At 44.6% G+C, this 18,769-nt stretch overlaps 1 long non-coding RNA gene across 1 annotated transcript; it reads left to right on the forward strand.

Moving 5' to 3' along the window:
- The first annotated feature begins 4,079 nt into the window (after positions 1–4,079).
- On the forward strand, positions 4,080–18,278 carry LOC131915964 (uncharacterized). Its single transcript, XR_009380480.1, has 2 exons — positions 4,080–4,230; positions 17,959–18,278. It is a non-coding gene; the product is annotated as an uncharacterized LOC131915964 (long non-coding RNA).
- The last annotated feature ends 491 nt before the right edge of the window (positions 18,279–18,769 follow it).

Here is an 18,769-nt window from a genome sequence, read left to right on the forward strand (position 1 = left end):
AGATCTCTTTGCTGGGAAGGAACTGTGTTAATTGGCTAGCACGTTTACAGCCTTCTTGAGACCCCTTGCAATGCTGACACCCTGCTGCCTGGCGTCAGCTGAGACAGGAGCTTCGGTGAGGCAGTGGAGTAGGGTTCTGGCTGGAGAGTGAACACTGTTGTCTGGGTTCAAGAACAAAAGGAGTTTTTTTTTTTTGGTATGGTGGTAAGAGGATCGTTCTCCCTCTTGGATCATGGGGGGAAAGGAAGCAAAGGATGGGGTAGTGTGACTTAGATAAAATTTAAAGGCCATTCCTTAAACACAGCGTTACATGGTTGCAACATAAGTCCGTTATTTCACAGCTTCTGCAAATGTAGGCTTCCTTCCGTGTGCTGACATGCTCGGCATGCCCTTTGTGCAGGGGGTTTCTTGTGTCTGGGAGCTGACGGCATAGCATGTAACTTTTCTAATATGACACTCAGGCCAGCTGAGCTCCCAGTGAACAGTGTCAAATTCGTGCTTTGTTTCATCACCTAGATCTTTCTCCTTATTCTGTCCTCTGTCTGGGGGATCTGCCTAGGCCTGCCCGACAGGATTCAGGCTTTAGATGGAATTCATATTAGGTCTTCTTTGAAGATGTTAGGCTCAAAGAGGTTAAGTAAATTTCCCAAGGTCAGAAAAGAGGCAGCTAATAGAGGATTTGAGCTTAGGAGCCTCCATCTGCAATACACTTGCTTTTTCCACTCTTCTAGCACAGCTGGGAGGCAGTTCCAAAGCATTTTACGTACAGTCCATCTCACAAGGGAGGGACATCTCAAGGTCAAGTCCACTCAAGTCACTGTGGAAGCCCATGGCTTTCTGGAACAATGCCCTCTGCTCTATGCAAAATTTGATAGGATAATGGGGACAGTGTACCAGTCTCACAGACACAGAAAATAGACCAGTGTGGACTCAGGCACTGTAGAAAGACCAATCCTGAACTGTGCGTGATCCTGGCACTGGGGAGGCAAAGGCAAGAGTGTCAGGAGCACAAGTGTTACAGAGAATAAACAGAAGACATATTTAACACGTAACAAGGATTGTATTGGGCACATGCAAGAGTTCATTCATCAGCTGTGCTGTTCTGCCCTGCTGTCTAATCCAGGCAGAATGGAGAACTTGACATCAGGATGGAGGGTGCCTTTAGTGACACCCAAAATCTCATAGTGTTCCTGAGGTCATCCCTTTAGTCTAATGTCAAGCTAGCTTGACTCCTCACGGCTAGGCTGCTCAGGGAGTTGAAGGAAAGATTGATAATATACCACCCAGGTCATTGAATAGCCTGGTTTTGGGAACAGGGATTTCTAATCTCTAATAACTGGACGAGTAAATTTTCTTCCTTCCTTCCTTCCTTCCTTCCTTCCTTCCTTCCTTCCTTCCTTCCTTCCTTCCTTCATTCCTTCCTCTTCTTCCCTCCTTCCCTTCCTTTTCCTTCTTCTGTCCTTTTCTTTCTTCCTTTCTTTTCCTCCTTCCTTCCTTCCTTCCTTCCTTCCTTCCTTCCTTCCTTCCTTCCTTCCTTCCTTCTTTCCTCCTCCTTCTCCTCTGTCTCCCCTTCCCCTCCTTCCTTCCTTCCTTCCTTTGTTCACTCCTTCCTTCCTTTTTCTTCTTCCTTCCTTGTTTTTTTCTCCCTCTTTCCCTGTCCCCCTTCCCCTCCTTCCTTCCTTCCTTTCTTCCTTTGTTCTTCCTCCCTTCAGTCCTTCCTCCTCCCTCTCTCTCCATTTCCCTCTCCCTGTATCTTCTTTCTAATTAGCATGCTCCTTTATTTCTCAGTTTGTAGAAACATCCTTAATTTGTGGGCATGGTGAGTAAATTTCAACCCCGCTAAGCTGAAGAACAGAAGATAATCTGCCTTGCAGTGAAGTTTGTAGTTCAACTGTGTGCAGATAACACACTATGTATAAAAACCTAATAACCGAACCACAGGTATTAAACCCTGAAAGCGTTAACAGCTCATCATAACTTATTTCCTTATACAGTGTAGGGTGTTTGCATCCATCAATTGTTTCTGTGCAATTTCATAAGCAGTGGAGAATTTGGGAATCCTGGTGGATCTGTTAGCATGGCGAGATACTTGTGACGGGACCATTCTGATGCTTTCAGTTTGTTCTTAGCAAACTGCCCTGGGCCATGACAGAGTCATTCTTGGTGTTAGTGGATATTTCCCATCTGTGGTAAATTCTCTCCCATCAGAAGATATCTCCTAGATGTAGTGATGTAAACTAGTAATCCCAGCATTCAGGAGGCAGAATCAGAAGGCTCTTGAGGTCTTTGCTGGCCTCGGCTAGAGTGAGTTCCAGGCTAGTATGGGCTACACAGCAAGATCCTGTCATTAAAAAACATGGCTGCAGATGTAGTTCAGTGGAAGGTTTCTCATTAGCATGCTCAGATTTCAACTCATTGCATGGGTTTTTAACACCATGTTTAAAATAAAATCAGCACACACAACACTCAGGCATTCTCCTTTTGTTCTACAAAGACTTCAGTAGGTTCTTCTTAGTCCTGCAGCCAACACAGCTGCTGGCCTGAGGTTTCTGTTTAAATGATCCAGTCACTTCTTGTTGCTAAGCACATGTTGAATGAATATGCCAGGTCCTAGCCTAATGATTATATCTGCTCTCTCACTGAACCCTCTCCATAGTCCTGTGGTACTCCATAGGTAGGAGAGCAATTCTTAGAGGGGGTATAGTCACTTGTCAAAGGCTGTGGTAGAATTGACAGCAAGTGTGCCCCCTCGTTATATGGATTCTAAACAGCTGTGGAGTTATCCTTACTTACTGGTCTCTGGCTTTAGTAATCTAACTCCAAGCATGGGGGCAACCATGCTCATTGTGGTGGTTTGAATGAAAATTGCCACCCTCCATAGCCTCATATATTTGAAAGCTTGGTTCTTTGTTGACAGAGCCATTTGAAAGGATTAGGAGGTGTGGACTTGTTGAAGGAAGTGTGTCATTGGGGGTCCGGCTTGAGATTTCAAAATCCCATGCCATTCACAGCCTCTCTCTGCCTCCAACTTGTGGATCAGGATGTAAATTCTCAATTACCGCTCTAATGTCATACCTGCCTGCCTGCTGCCAGGCTCCCTGTAATAATGACCATGGACTCACCCTCTGAGACAGTAAGCAAGCTCCCAATTAAATGTTTGTTTGTTTGTCTTTATGTTGCCCTGGTTATGGCGTCTCTTCACAGCAATAGAAGAGTTACTGTGACATACATGCTCTCTTCTTCGGCCTCAGGCATTCAGCTGCTGAGTTGAGAGGCTGGTATCCAGTCATGTGAGGGAGAGCCCCACACCTGGCTTTACATCAGGGCTTCTCAATTTCCCAGAATGCTTGGGAAGCACGCTCGCTGTGAACAGGGCAATCACAGCTGCAATCAGAGGCAAGCAAATCAGAGACTTCTTCCTCTCAAATATTTTGATTCACTGGCCACTTATTTGAGTGCTAATCTATATTTATGTCTCTGTCTTTCTGAAATGGATTTCAAAAAGAATGTGAGCAATGGGTGGGGAGAGGGAAGCTTCTCTTTTCTGGACAATTACTCGGGATTGTTTACCAGAGGTTGATTTTACCCTTTGGTAATTGAGTGGCCCCTTTCTTCTCATTGCCCCAATAACATTAATTATGATTTTTAGCTGCCGATATTTTGGCTGTCTCCATAATGATGAGAAATTGCATAATGACTCCAAGGAAGCAACTGTGGCAGTGCTGTGTGTGTGTGTGTGTGTGTGTGTGTGTGTGTGTGAGAGAGAGAGAGAGAGAGAGAGAGAGAGAGAGAGAGAGAGAGAGAAAGAGAGAGAGAGACTCTAAGGAGATTTCCAGTTCCTGGTATGAGATGTGGTTTTGCAGATTGTCTAGCTCCTGTCATGCCTCCTTTCAACAGTAGGAGGGGAACATGAAGAATCCTAGAAGGTACAAAGGATGATGGGAAAAAGGATAACCTCTTCAGTTTGACTCCTAAATACATCCACAATCTCAAAACTGTCTTCTTAAAATCAATAATAATAAGTAACATTAAAACAAAAAATTATGCCATAACACTGTCATCTCCATTTTTTTAGGTCAAGAAACTGAGGGTGGAGTCTGGCGGCATGCCCTTGTAATCCTACTGCAGGGAAGGCAGAGACAGGTGGATGCCTAGGATTGGCTGGCCAGCTGGCCTAGCCTACTTGATGAGTTTCTGGCCAGTGGGAGCCTCTTGTCTCAAAAAGTAAAGGTGAGAGTGTTTGAGAAACAACATCCAGTGATGACCCATGGCTCCACAGTCACATATGTGTGTGTTCCCCTGTTCTAGAGAGAAAGGGAGAAAGTGTGTGTGTGTGTGTGTGTGTGTGTGTGTGTGTGTGTGTGTGTGTGTGTGTAGCTAGAATTTTCCTGCCTTGCCCACAGTCAGGACAAATCTCTGTCACCCGCCAGTCCCACAGCCGCTCAGACCCAACCAAGTAAACACAGAGACTTATATTGCTTACAAACTGTATGGCCATGGCAGGCTTCTTGCTAACTGTTCTTATAGCTTAAATTAATCCATTTCCATAAATCTATACCTTGCCACATGGTTCGTGGCTTACCGACGTCTTCACATGCTGCTTGTCATGGCGGCGGCTGGCAGTATCTCTCCCTGCCTTCCTGTTCCTCAATTCTCCTCTCTGTTAGTCCCGCCTATACTTCCTGCCTGGCCACTGGCCAATCAATGTTTTATTTATTGATCAATCAGAGCAATTTAACATACAGACCATCCCACAGCATGTGTGTGTGTGTGTGTGTGTGTGTGTGTGTGTGAGAGAGAGAGAGAGAGACAGACAGACAGACAGACAGACAGATAGACAGACAGAGACAGAGAAAGAGAGAGACAGGTACACACACAGTGACACAGAGACAGAGACAGAGAGACAGACAGACAGACAGAGACAGAGAGAAAGAGAGATAAATGCACACACACAGTGATGCAGAGACAGAGAGAGACAGACTAAGGTTAAATGAGGTTACATAATATGACCAGCACATTTCTTGGTAAACAGCAGACCTGGGACGTGACATCATCTGAAGTCAGTGCACTAGCATCTTGGGAAAACTGCTCTGACCTCTCGTTAATATCCCATTCACAACCACAGCGATTGCTTCTGTCGATAATAAATGCTCAAATACATTGTTTTATTTCATTCTCATCATGTCCTTGGTGGAGTGGGCACTATTTTACAAGCGAAGACCTTTGGGCTCAGGAATAAGGGATGTACTTGGGCCATGCCATTAGTAAATGATAGAGCTAGGGTTCAAAAGTGTGCTGTATATCATTTCTCTTCTTCTGCTCACAGCACCAGTGACTTGGAATTTTTTTCTTAGCTGGACATTTACTTGGGGGCATTTTAATGAGGCTCAAAACACTGTGTGTGTGTGTGTGTGTGTGTGTGTGTGTGTGTGTGTGTGTGTTTGTGTGTGATTTAGAAAAGTGGCTAGACGTGTTAAGGCTTATGGATAAAAAGAAAAGTCAGAGTAATCATCTCTTGATAGAGATAGTAGAATTTGGAGTAAAATAAAGTAGCAGAACGCAGGATTTTGTGGAGTGAACTATTTTGTCCTCAAATTCACTTTGTACCTGAGGCTGGCCTTGCACTCCTGGCTCGCCTGCCTTTGCCTCCCCAGTACCAGGATCACACCCAGTTCTGGACTGGTCTTTCTCCAGTGCCTGAGTCCACACTGGTCTACTTTTCTGTGTCTGTAAGACTGGTACACTGTCCCCATGACCCTGTCAAACGAGGGTTTCGCATAGAGCAGAGGGCATTGTTCTGGAAAGCCATCGGCTTCCACAGTGACTTGGTTCCTGATAGGCGAGGTGAGCAAGCAGAGGGCTAAGAATCGTAATGAGAAGGTAACTGTTACTAACTCCTGTTAATGGAAAATTAGGCATTTGCTATCCAGGTGCCAGAGCCTGGGGATGCTCAAAGAGATTAAGTAAATTTACCAAGACCAGAAAACAAGCAGCTAATGGAATTTGAGTGTAGATATTTCCCTCTACAATACAGTTGGTTTTTCTATGTCATAGCATGGCTGGGATGTAGTTCCAGTTCTTCCCTATGGTGACCTTGAGTAAGGGCTACCCAAATCTAGTGCCTCACTCTACTTCCTGAGCTCCTCCACCTGCCTCCCTCCTTCCTCAGCAAAGAATATTTGCTCAGTATTCTTTGTTCAATATCAAAGAATACATGTTCAATCTGGAAGCAGTTTTCTTTTCTTTTTTTTAAAATATTGCAAAATATTTCTTTAAAAGAAAATTTTTATTCATTTTACATACCACCCTTCTCTTCCTTTCTCCCGCCCCACAGTTGGAGGTTTTCCTGTGTCCCACCTGGCCCATGGTCAGGACAAATCTCTCACCCACAGTCCCTCAAGTAAACACACAGAGGCTTATATTAATTAAAACTGCTTGGCCATTAGCTCAGGCTTACTAATAACTAGCTCTTACACTTAAACTCAGCCCATTTCTGTTAATCTATATGTTGCCATGTTATCCGTGGCTTTACCTGTGTGCCATTACATGCCGCTCCCTGGACGGTGGGCTGGTGTCTCCTCACTCAGCCTTCCTCTTCCCAGAATTCTCCTTGTCTGCTTATCCTGCCTATACTTCCTGTCTGGCTACTGGCCAATCAGCATATTAAACCAGTGTACAAAATCATTATTCCACAGCACCGCCCCCAGTCTTCCACCCCTAACCCTCCCCCCCCATTCCCTCCTGCGATAAGGTAAGGCCTCCCGTGGGTAGTCAACAGAGCCTGGTACATTCAGTTGAGGCAGGCCCAAGCCCCCACCACCACCATATCAAGGCTGTGTATGGTGTCCCATCATAGGTAGTGGGCTCCAAAAAGCCAGCTCATACACCAGGGATGGATCCTGAACCTACTGCCAGGGGGCCCCTTAAGCAGATCAAGCTATATAACTGTCTCGCTTATGCAGAGGGCCTAGTCCAGTCCCATGGAGGCTCCACAGCTGTTGGTCTAAAATTCAGGAGTTCCCACTAGCTTGGTTTGGTTATCTCAGTAGGTTTCCCCATCATGATCTTGTAGACAAATTGCTAAACAGTTTTATTAAATAAAAAACACAGAGCCAGATATAGGGGTGAAAACTTGAGAGATCATGGAAATAGGAAAAGCCACAAGCTAACCTCACCTCACTGACACCTAAGTCTCCAAAGTGAGCTACTTCCTTTCTACCCACACCTATATGCCTTTCTGTTCTGTTCTTTCATTTGTTCTCTCAGCTCAGCTACATCACTTCCTCTTCCTGCCCAGCTCTGTCACTTCCTGTCTGTTTGTACAGACCTCCAGACCTCTATGGTTGGTGCTGGGATTAAAGGCATGTGTCACCATGCCTGGCTCTGTTTCCCAGTGTGGCCTTGAACTCACAGATATCCAGACAGATTAGGATATTTGCCTGCCAAGTGATAGGATTAAAGTTGTGTGCTACCATTGCCTGACTTCTGTACAGTGGCTGGCTTTTTCCTCTGATCTCCAGGCAAATTTTATTGGGGGACACAGTATATTGGAGGACACAGTACATCACCACATGATCTTGATGCCCCTTGCTCATAGAACCCTCTTCTCTCTCTTCAACTGGACTCCTGGAGCTTGGCCTAGAGCTTGGCTGTGGATCTCTGTATCTGCTTCCATCAGTTACTGGAGAAAGGCTCTGTGATGACAGTTAGGGTATTCACCAATCTGATTACCAGAGTAGGCCAGTTCAGGCACCTTCTCCACTATTGCTAGTAGTCTAAGGTAGAGTCATCCTTGTGGATTCCTGGGAACTTCCCTAGCATCTGGTTTCTCCCTATCCCCATGATGTCTCCTTATATCATGGTATCTCTTTCATTGCTCTCCCACTCCATCCCTGTTCCAGCTCAACCATACAGTGGAAGCAGTTTTCTTATCTTCTCAGATATGAGTTCATTTCCCAAGAAGTTGGGCTATGCAATTTGATCAAGTCTGCTATATGTGAACTTGATTTACCTGTCTGTGTAAGGGGCTAATAATTCTTCATATTAATAGAGTTTTCAAATACATTCCTATTCCTAAGGTTTTATCTTGCTTTTGTGGAATTTAATTAGTTACTATTAGATGCTCATTTATTGAGTACTTATTATATGCCAGGAACACAAATCCTTTGTATTCATGTTGTCATATATCCTTACAACAACTCTACAGATTATGTACATCATTAGTCCCATTTTAAGGTCTAGGAAACCATGCCAGTGTTACTGGTTAACTTGACAGAATCTAGAGTCATCTGGGGACAGGAGATGAGCCTCTAGGCATGCCTTTGTGGGATTTTTTTGGGTAATATTAATTGATGTTGTCAGACACATATTAATTGTGGGTAGGACTATTCCCTGGACAGGGGCTCCTAGGCTAAATAAAGTAGAAATATCAAGCTGAACCCCAACACGCATGCATTTACTGCTCTCTTATTCTTTACTGTAGAAGCAATGTAACCAACTTCTTTAATCCCTTGCTTCCTTGACTCCCCAAAATGATATACTGTAGCTTGAATAGTGAGCTGAAGTAAGCCCTTTCTCCTTTAAGTTGCTCTTGTCAGAGCATTTTATCACAGCAACAGGAAAAACATTCAAATAAAACACTAAGATAGTAACCTATCCATAGTACATATCCACAGAAGAAAGCAACTTGTCTGAAATAAGAGTTCTAATACGCAACATCTACTTTCCACAAAGAAGGATAAAGTATTCACCCATTTTTTTTTAAATGAGAAGAAGACTGAGATGTCTAGATGGAGTTCATAACCAAGGCCACAGAGTAGCAGTATAAAGATAAGAAGAAGACTGAGATGTCTAGATGGAGTTCATAACCAAGGCCACAGAGTAGCAGTATAAAGATAAGAACTGGGGTAGTTGGAGACGGAGAGATGACTCAAAGTTTAAGTGCTGCTCTTAAAAGGACCAGAGTTTGGGTCCTAGCATCCACACTGGTGGCTCAAAACCACCTCACCTGTAACTACAACTGTAGGGAATTTGATGCCCCGGCCTCTGAGGGTATTTGCACTCATTTGTACACACACACACACACACACACACACACACACACAGAGCATTTATGATGATCTCATGTATGCTCAAACTTGTAAGAATGTGGAGATTTGAAATTGCAGGGTTGGTAACTTCAGGAAACAAATTCTGCTTCAGTGAAGCCTCCAGGCACAGTTCCCCTCCTTGCCAGTTCTAGAAGCTGCCAAGGTCTTCCTCAGTTTATTCTTCTATGGTCTCTGCTGGCTGAGTCAACTGACTCTATGTCCATGGACAAGTCTGGGGCGTATAGCTGGTCTACCTTCAAAGCTCGAGGGAATCTTTTCCAGAGTCTCTCCAACCTGGACTGTGACCTGGAGCCCTTGGTTCTGCCTTTCCCAGAAAGCATTGCCCACTATTGGCAAGGTGGGCTAAAGCCAAGGACAGGAGATGAATGAATGTAGACAGCTTGATTATGTGTCCTGGCTTTGGTAAAGAGAAGCACTCAGGGGACCTTGAGTTTCAGAGGCCAGGCCTGGAAGCTTTCACGGAGTTTCAGTTTGGATTCGGCCCCGAGTAACCCCCTGCTGGATCTGTGGGTACTACTGTTGCCAGAAGGCCCAAGAACCACATGCTGTCCTCCCCCATGAAGACCTTCAGCCCCAGAAGCCTCGTGGATGTGCACACTTGAGCCCTCCTCCCAGGGACATGTCCTGCAGGCAGCTTGCATCTCTCAGGAAGGTCAACTGGGGCAAAATAGACAGCAAAGGGGAAAGAAAACTACCTCCCAAGAGCTGATGGTTCTGATTCAACTTCCCTCCTTCTTCCTTCTTTCCTCATCTCATCTCTATTCTCTTCTCTCCCGTCACAACCGGGTCCAGATATCAGCTTCCCTCATAATCAGCACATTAGCTGTGATGGCAGAGAATCGATCTAATCCTCCCTGCCTCAGCTGTTTTCAACCTGAAAATAGAGATGATAAATCTTTGCAGATTTCCCTCTTTTTCGTGTGTGTGTGTGTGTGTGTGTGTGTGTGTGTGTGTGTGTGTGTGTATGTGCATTTGTGTACAGGTGTGTATAGGTGTGTACAGGTGTGTATGGATGTTCAAGTGTGTGTAGTCGCATATGTGTGTGCAGCTGTGTGTGCATGGAGGCCAGATGTTGATGTTAGGAACCTTCCTCCATTGCTCTTCCAAATTATCCTTGGAACCAAGGTGTCTCAGCCCCAGAGTTCAATTACACTGGCAAGCCTAGGTAGCTAGCTTGCTTGGGGGATGCCCTTGTTGTCTCTGCCCTCTGCTACTGGTGGTTACAGGTGGGCTACCACGCCCACTGGTATTAGAAGTCTATGGGCTCTGGGATCAGCACTCAGGTCTTTCTTTTGAGATAGGGTTCACTCTGTACTCCTGGCTGGCCTAGAACTCATAGAGGTCACACTTGCCTCTGTCTCCTGAGCTCTGGGATTAAAGGCGTGTGCCACCATGCCTAAGCAAAACTCTGGTCCTATTGCTTGTGTGGCGAGCACTTTACTGGATGCCATCTCCACACACCAATCTTTTCAGTTGTTAAGATTTAGAGTAGAGTGGACTACATGCCTCTAACATTTAAAAAATGAGGGTCATGCTAAACTTCATTATTCTGATGTGTGGCATGGTAAGGAAAGTAGATAAAGGGTTTGACTTTATCTCTATTAATACCAGGTTTGTCACTGCAAATGGAGACTTGTAGAAATAAGCACTTAGTCAAGGCTCCAAAGGCTTTTAAGAACAAAAACATACTCTTGCAGCTAAGGAGACTGCTGTAGAGACTGTGGAGGCTCTGTCCCATGGTTACCTCTTAGGGTGGAAAGATATCCCTATTCCTCTGAGTCTTTCAAGGTCCCTGTATATATGCCCCTGTCTTTTCAAATCTGTCACCGTACAATATACACATGCACAGACTACACCTCCCTTGGGTCCTTCAACACTGAAGAGAGTAGAAAAATGATTGTAAGTTCATTGGCCACACTCTTGAGAAAGCAAGAAATCAGCTGTGATGATGGATGGGCTCAGGGCCCCTGTCAGTAGAAGACACTGTTGGCCAATGAAGCCAACCACAAGGACATGCTGGAGGTGCACGGGCTTGACAAGGGCAGTTCTGAGAGAAGTTACTGTCAACAGGCTCTTGTGGGTGTTCTGCCATCCCAGATACGAGTGTATTCATACTACACTGAGCAATCTGCTCTCCTAGCAACTGCCTCTCTGTGTGCCAAACTGTAGATAACCAGATTCTAAATCAGGGAGGTCAGAGGCCAGCCAGGGGACTGTACAAGACCAGGAAAGCGAAATGCAGGAGATGATAGGTAGGTTCTATGCTCTTCAAGCTCAAGGATGGTTGTCTGCTCGTACTTCTAGAGTAGGAATGGGGGGGAAGTGGAGGAAAAGGATGGGGGGAGGGATCAAGCAGCTTATCTAAACTTGAAATTCCTTCCCTGAAAAAAGTGCACATCTGGAAACCATTCCCTACAGAAGCCAGCCGCAGGCCAGCTCCTTAGAAGGATGGCCCCAGCCACCACAATGATGACCAAGTTGTGGCCTGTGCTTCATGAAGGGCTGATAGAATTTTTCTCTGACAAATACTCTTGCCAAAGTTAGTTTTTGAGCCACAGTTCATAAATATGAGTATTTTAGTGAAAGAAGTACAGAATGTCCTCCTGGGGTTGACAAGCAAATAGTTTCATAAATAACCCTCTTGACACGTGCAAGATGTTAACATTTTTGAGGTTTGGGGCAGGGGCAGACTCAGATCTAATTGCTCGATTTAGTCTGAAACCACAACTGGACTTTGTTACCTCTTGGGGGAACCATGGTGATGTTTTTCTTGGCTTGAGAGTCCATGGGTTGCTTGTCAGCAGCAAACACAAAGCCACCTCTTCGGGAGATCCTGAACCAGGGCAGGACATAGCCCAGGTGAGTGCCTAGACCATCCCTTGAGCCAACTCACATGGGCACAATCAAATAAGATGCAATGATGTGTGCAAGCGGAGGTCTGGGATGAGCCACAGAACACACTGCTGTACAGGTGACAAGCACTCAGCTCATGAACGGTGACTTAAAAGAGTAAGAATATTCTAGAGAAATCTCCTATTTTGATAATTTAAAAAAAATCAACAGGGCCAGTGAGATGACTCAATGGATAAAGGTGACGGCCACAAAGTCTGACAGCTTGAGTTCCGTCCCCACACCCCCCATGGTGGAAGGAGAGGATGACTCTTGCAAGTTGTTCTCTGACCTCCATGTATGTACACACATGCATACACACACACACACACACACACACACACACACACACACACACACACACAAGTGTTAATTTTTTTTTTTCAAATGCAGTAAATTTGCACCGAGGCTGAAAAGGGGCCAGATCAAACACTAAGTCTAGACACTTTGCTATCAGAAGCACAGCAGGATCTTTGCGTCATGGTGGGCCAGGCACTCGTTTGTCAAAATATGGTTTGTGCTGATCTTGCCACATTGCTGGAACTCCCATACTCTGAAGTGCATTGAGATCTAATCTAGCCACATGAAAGGTGTCATCTGTCTTTAATGAATGCAGATGTCACATTCTGGGATTCTTGGAAATCATCTGAGCATGCTTGAAAGTTTTCTGAGCCCTCCCACCTCTACACCTACAGCTGATCCTCAGAACAGCCTTGTAAGATAAACAGGGTAGGCCCTGTTATTCCCATTTCATAGGTTGGAAGGTAGAAGCCAGGTGGGAAGAGAATCAGCCAGGGCATTCTAAGGGTGAATATCAGAACAAGGCTGTGACTATGAGCCTTGGCTTCTTGGAGTTGGCTTGATTGATCAGACATTCAAAGAAAGAAGAGCAGGATCTAAAGAAAACAAGTTCTAGGGTAGGAAGAGCTAGATGGGGTACAGGAGAGAGGGCTCTGACAACACGGGGGCTCTGTTCCTGTGCATCTACAGCATTTTCTGGTTCCCATGCCTGCATCAGAACAATGACCAGCCAGGCCATTCCTCACACATTTCTTTTCATGGATATACTATTACCATATTTCAAAGCATGAAAGGGCCCTCTTTTTTAATTTTTAAGATGTTCTCATCTTTGGAAGACCATCTTTAGAATCAGATGGCCATCTGTTTGTTGAGATGTTGGTTCTGTGAATATGAGAACTTTTTTAGAGATTTGTTTTTCTTTATTATGTGTATATGTGTCTTTGTGACAACATCTGCACATGTATGTGTGTGTGGCAGACAGGGGCCAGTTAGAGCATGTGGGATCCCTTGTAGTTGGAAGTTACAGCATTTTCAGGATTCTCATAATGTTAAGTGGGGGGAGGGGCTGAGATTGGAACTCTAGTCTTCATAACTGTGCAGCAAGCACAATTAACCACAGAGTCATCTCTGCTAGCCCCAAAGATGAGAACTTAAGAAAAGTTGTTAAAACAGAATAAGAAATCTCTTCATCTTTTTATGTACAATGTTGTATTTCAGTATAAATCAGTTTATAATGGAAATTATGATTAAAAACAATAGTAATGGGGTGCTGGGGAGATGACTCAGTAAGTACAGTGCTTGTGCTATGAGTATGAGGTTTAGGCTTCTGATCCCCAGAACCCACTTAAAAGCTGGGTGAGCAAGGCAACACAAGTAGCCAGTCAATACACAATAGTGAGCTCTGGGTGCAAGGAGAGACTCTGCTTCAAAATATGAGGTAGAGAGTGATTAAGTAAGATAGTTGACATCAACTTTGAGCCTACATACACAGTACATGTACATGAGTGCTCCCACACATTTGAGCATGTACACACACACACACACACACACACACACACACATGCTCACCACATGCATACAAATACATAAAAGTGATACTAATAGTCATTGTCATCTGACTTCTAAACCATACTCCCATCTCAGAGCCAATTATTGAGTGGGGTGAGCTCAATGGGAACTCAGATGGGAAATGGAGTTCTTTCTCCCTTTAAATCCTGGGCTCTGAAATACTCTGAAGACTCTCTTCAGCCTCCTGATGACACCTTGGATGTATCCACACTGTTTTATTGGTTTTGATTGACAGGTGTGGTTGGTCAGTTACACTCTGTTTCAGGTACTAAATGGTTTCTATGAGGCTAGATTGATCACACTTTAGTGTACCACCCCAGTTAAAGTCTGTCTTGACCCCAGCTCAGGCTACAGGGATCTGCTATGGGCTTAGTCAAGGCCTGGATATGTGCCGGTGGCAGTGGCATCTTTTCTTTCCTGTCTCAGGCTCTCTGGGTCCTTCAGAGTCAGGAGGGAGATAGGGATGAGGGGAAAATGGATGCTCTTATAGCAACACTAAAGATGGCTATCATCACTCTCTTTGGAACAGATGTTGTTTTTGATTGACCACCATAGTTGTGAGCCAAGTTTTCAGAAGCCCTAAGTGAATATCTCAGCTGATCTTCTATGATGAGAATCCACTCTTACCTCGATTGTGCTCTCCACAACACAGCACTGCTTTAAAGGGCAGTGGCTGTGGGCTCTCATGGTCCCTGAGAATAAAAAATACAAAAATTAATTTAAAAAAAGAAATGGAAACATACTTCCTGAGGCTGATCAAATACAGTCTGGAAATCTCCAAAAGGCGATGATGAGAACTCCCCAAAGATCTTCCTGAGAAACTCTACATGTTTTGCTTTGCTAAACCATTAGCATGCTCTTCCCTCCTTTCCCATCTCCTGACTCACCATGGTACATGGTTCCACTCTACCACCTGCCTTCTTTTTTTTTTTTTTTTTTTTTTTTTTTGTTTTTCGAGACAGGGTTTCTCTGTGTAGCTTTGCGCCTTTCCTGGAACTCACTTGGTAGTCCAGGCTGGCCTCGAACTCACAGAGATCCGCCTGGCTCTGCCTCCCGAGTGCTGGGATTAAAGGCGTGCGCCACCACCGCCCGGCTACCACCTGCCTTCTTGGCAGATTAGGCTCTGAGGTTACCAATACCACCAAATGCATGTCGTAGTATGGCAAGCTGTGTTCTGCTTCCCTTGACTGCTGTCTTATATAGGCTGTTTTGGTTTTTATGCCGGTGGTGGTGATCAAACACTCTGGGGAAGGCAACTCAAAGGAGAAAGGACTTACTTTAGCTCACAGCTTAGGTTACAGTGTGTCACAGCCACAGGAGCTTGAAGCAGCTGGTTACATTGTGTCCTCAGAAAAGAATGGTGAACTCTTGCTCAGTCTGCTTTCTCCTTTCACTCAGCCCAGGACCCCAAGCCTAGGGAATGGTACTGCCAACTGGTCTTCCTGTACCAATCAATGTAATGAAGATAACTCTCCACGGGCATGGCCCCAGATCCATCCCCTAGATGATTCTCCATCAAGTTGACAATTAACACTAGCCATCACAAAAGGGCAAGCCTTTCCACTCTGCACTGTTGCAAAGACCCAGGCAGATGCAAGCCTCAATTCCACCCAGCCATGTCCAATCTTTAGACACTGTGACACAACATTGTCACCTAAAAAAGTTTCTTCTTGAGCATTGTACAGCTGAGTTTAAAACCAAACAACTTGCAAAAATCTATATAACATGTTTGCTAAGTCTAGGGTTTTGTGTTGGGCCATTTGGTGTTCCTAAGCTCCTTGAATGATAATGGTCTTGGCTGCGTTCCTCTCCTCTTCCTTTGCTCCTGAGCTTGGGAGAGGGCATGCAATTGCATCCTTTTCTGAGACAACCCAATCTCTTGGAACCTATTGTTTATTCATGGTTCATGAGGGTTGTTGTAGGTTAAACTTAAAATGCCCTCCATAAGCTCATGTGTTTGAATACTTGATTCCCCGGCAGGGGATGGGTTTTGAGGTAGGGTTTAGCTAGAGGAAATATGTCACTGGACACAGGACTTGAGGTTTCTTAGCCAGCTCCACTTCCTGTTTGCTTTTGGTAGTACAGCCAGCTGTATCATGCTTCTGCCCCCTTGCCCCATCTGCTGGGATTGAATTGCATTTCCATGAACTGTAAGACAAAAGGAAACACTTCATTCTTCAAGTTATTTCTTGTCAGGTGTTTGATTATAACATTGAGAAAAGTAACAAATGCTGTGGCTATTGTTGGTAGGCTTGCTCTGTTCTGCTGCTTATTACAAGGTGTGTTGAGGGGAGCTAGCACCTTCCTGCAGCGTATAGATCCACTTACCTTCTCTTGATTTTAGTAGGGGTTTTAATTGAATTTTAGACACAATAGGAATTACAGTTGAACATTCTGCTCTTTTATCTATACCACAGAGCATGTATGGCAGATAGTGCTAATTATTCATATTTTAAATATGAAGATACGGTGGCTCAGGTGGTCAGCAAATTGCTGAAAGATGTACAGCGAGGCTGGGGAAGAGCCTTACTGTTTATAATCTGTACAATCCACATTGTAGAAAAAGTGGTAAACTTTCCTCTCTTCTGTAAACTTAAAAAAAATCATGTAAACTTCAGGGAGTTGACTTGGACACATCTCTCACAGGTTACCCAGACTCCAGGTAAGTTTGCATCTCAATCAACAGCTTAAGTTTCCCCACCTATCTATTCTTGAGAGTGGAATCTCCCCATTCCCCTGGTCTTGAGACTCTTCCCCTTCCCCAACTGCCAGGACCAAGTTTCAATTGTATACCTAAGATAAAGGTTTTCCCCTGACTTCTTAACTTTACCTTGCTGCCCTCATCTATATCTGTCCCAGCAGATTTCCAATCAACTGAAGACTGCAAAGTACTCCAAACATGCCAACACTAGGCATTTTTGACAGAAGCACCAACCAACAAACCTGAGGCCCTACATCCTAAACTACTCCAAAGCAGCTAGCCCCAGATGGTCCAACATCACAGACTGCTCCAAAGTGGCCTGCACTTCCTTAGTCCCAGGTGGTCCCCCAGTACCTGGGCAGCAAGCCAAACAAATATCCCCCAGCTGTACTCTTCTCTCCCGACCTGTCTTTGACCAACATCCCAGTCTTCCTGGGCCTTGACAATGGATGCCCAACTTAAGCAGGAAGTAGTTATAGAAGAGATTACATTGTCCCTTATCATCAACAAAAAGGTGGGGATGTTAGGTCTCAAGAAAACCTAGGACAAATGGCTAACTGAGGCGGCTTTTTAGCATATCAGAGCAGACACTGAGTACCAGGTTCTCCTAGCATCTCTCAGCATCACAAGTACCTGTTACAGAGACATCTTGGCTGGCATACCTGGCCTCCTACTCTGAACCTCTCCAGCCCTGGAGCTTCCCTCCCCTTCCCCTAGCTTCTTCCCTTCTCTTCCCTGTGTAACCCAGCCATTTTGGCTACATGGCTCTTGGTCTCTTCTTCCTCTTCTCTCTTTCCCCCTTTCTCTTCTCTTCCTCTCTTGTTCTGTCCCACCTCTGGCCTGGTTCAGTCTGCTGGCTCAATTCAGTCTGGACTCTTCTGGATGTATTTCCCCCTCCTATTTATAATAAAAACCTTCTCCTCCACCATACCTAGGAGAAGTCATATCCTCATTTTTTCATTCAAAGACAAATTCTCAACCTTGTCCACCCTTTCTATTTATTTATTTTTGAATAACTGTCATTTATTAGGCTAAAAGGAAAAAAAAAAGAATTCCCTAAAGCCTTGCTTTTGTTGTCTGTTAATGATTGTGGGTTTGGAGTGGTTTGGTTAATTCACCTCTTGTGAAAACCCAATCAAATGGGCCTTAATTGACAAATAAATGCTCTGGCAAAGGTCGGGGAGCCAAGTGCGAAAGCCAGTGCTGTTAGAGCTGACCACAGAATTATGATTAATGGAGGTTTTAACTGGCATGCCCTGTGTGGCATCAGGCCTCTTCCTGTCTTCTACCAGCAGTCAAATGAATGATTACATTCTGCCCGGGAAAGTGGGCTTCACTTTTCAAAACGCATTTATATCTGTGTTCGCTTTCACACTCTCCTCTCAACAGAGCAGTTGCAACTAATGTTACTGGCCCATGTTCACCTAAGACAATGAAGATCCAGGAAGATGAAGGGATTCCCAAGTTCCCCCAGCAGGTGAGAGGCAGAGGAAGGAGTGGAAATTCTGTCCCTACTCTTCAGAGGCCTTGGTTTGAGAGAGACTCTTCAAAAGGACAGTGTATTCAAAGGGACATCACAAAAGCACCCCTGCCTGACCAACTGCGGAGCTGGAGTTCCTGCTGGGCTGCTTCTGCAAGCAGAGGGGAGATTCTGTGGCCCGCCTGACCTCTGCCTTTGTGGAGGAATTAAATCCCATTTATTCCTCGAATTTTTATTTTCTGCCATTTTTTTTTTAATTTTGAGAAAATAGAAGACAAATTAAGAGGTTAAAACTTGATAAGGGTAGTCTTGATCCTTTCTTATCTCTAGGGACCCCCAAAGGTACCATCTCCTACGTTTTCTTTTGTGAGAAATAACGCCTCTTTGGGGTTCATTGATAACTATTTCTTGAGTACTTAGTATGTGCTCATTGTTTGCTTGTATATTTTTTTCCTCATTCAACTTTAGCACCAGAGAAAGGGGTACTTCACATTCAATATTTCTTCTCTAATACCACCAAGGTTAGAAGTGTTTCTAAACCGTTGGTTTCTAGTTTTCAGAAAGGTCATATAGTTATATGTATCATACATCACCTAATATCTTCAACACTGTCTAAAGTGGTATCTTGCTAGCAAATACACTCGCATTTCTGTGATGAAACCTGAAAATAGTGAGGAGGATAAGAAAGTGGTATAAATGGCCCAGGGTTAACTTTCTCAC

This window comes from Peromyscus eremicus, chromosome 8a (assembly GCF_949786415.1).
Source record: "Peromyscus eremicus chromosome 8a, PerEre_H2_v1, whole genome shotgun sequence".
Taxonomy (NCBI): domain Eukaryota; kingdom Metazoa; phylum Chordata; class Mammalia; order Rodentia; family Cricetidae; genus Peromyscus; species Peromyscus eremicus.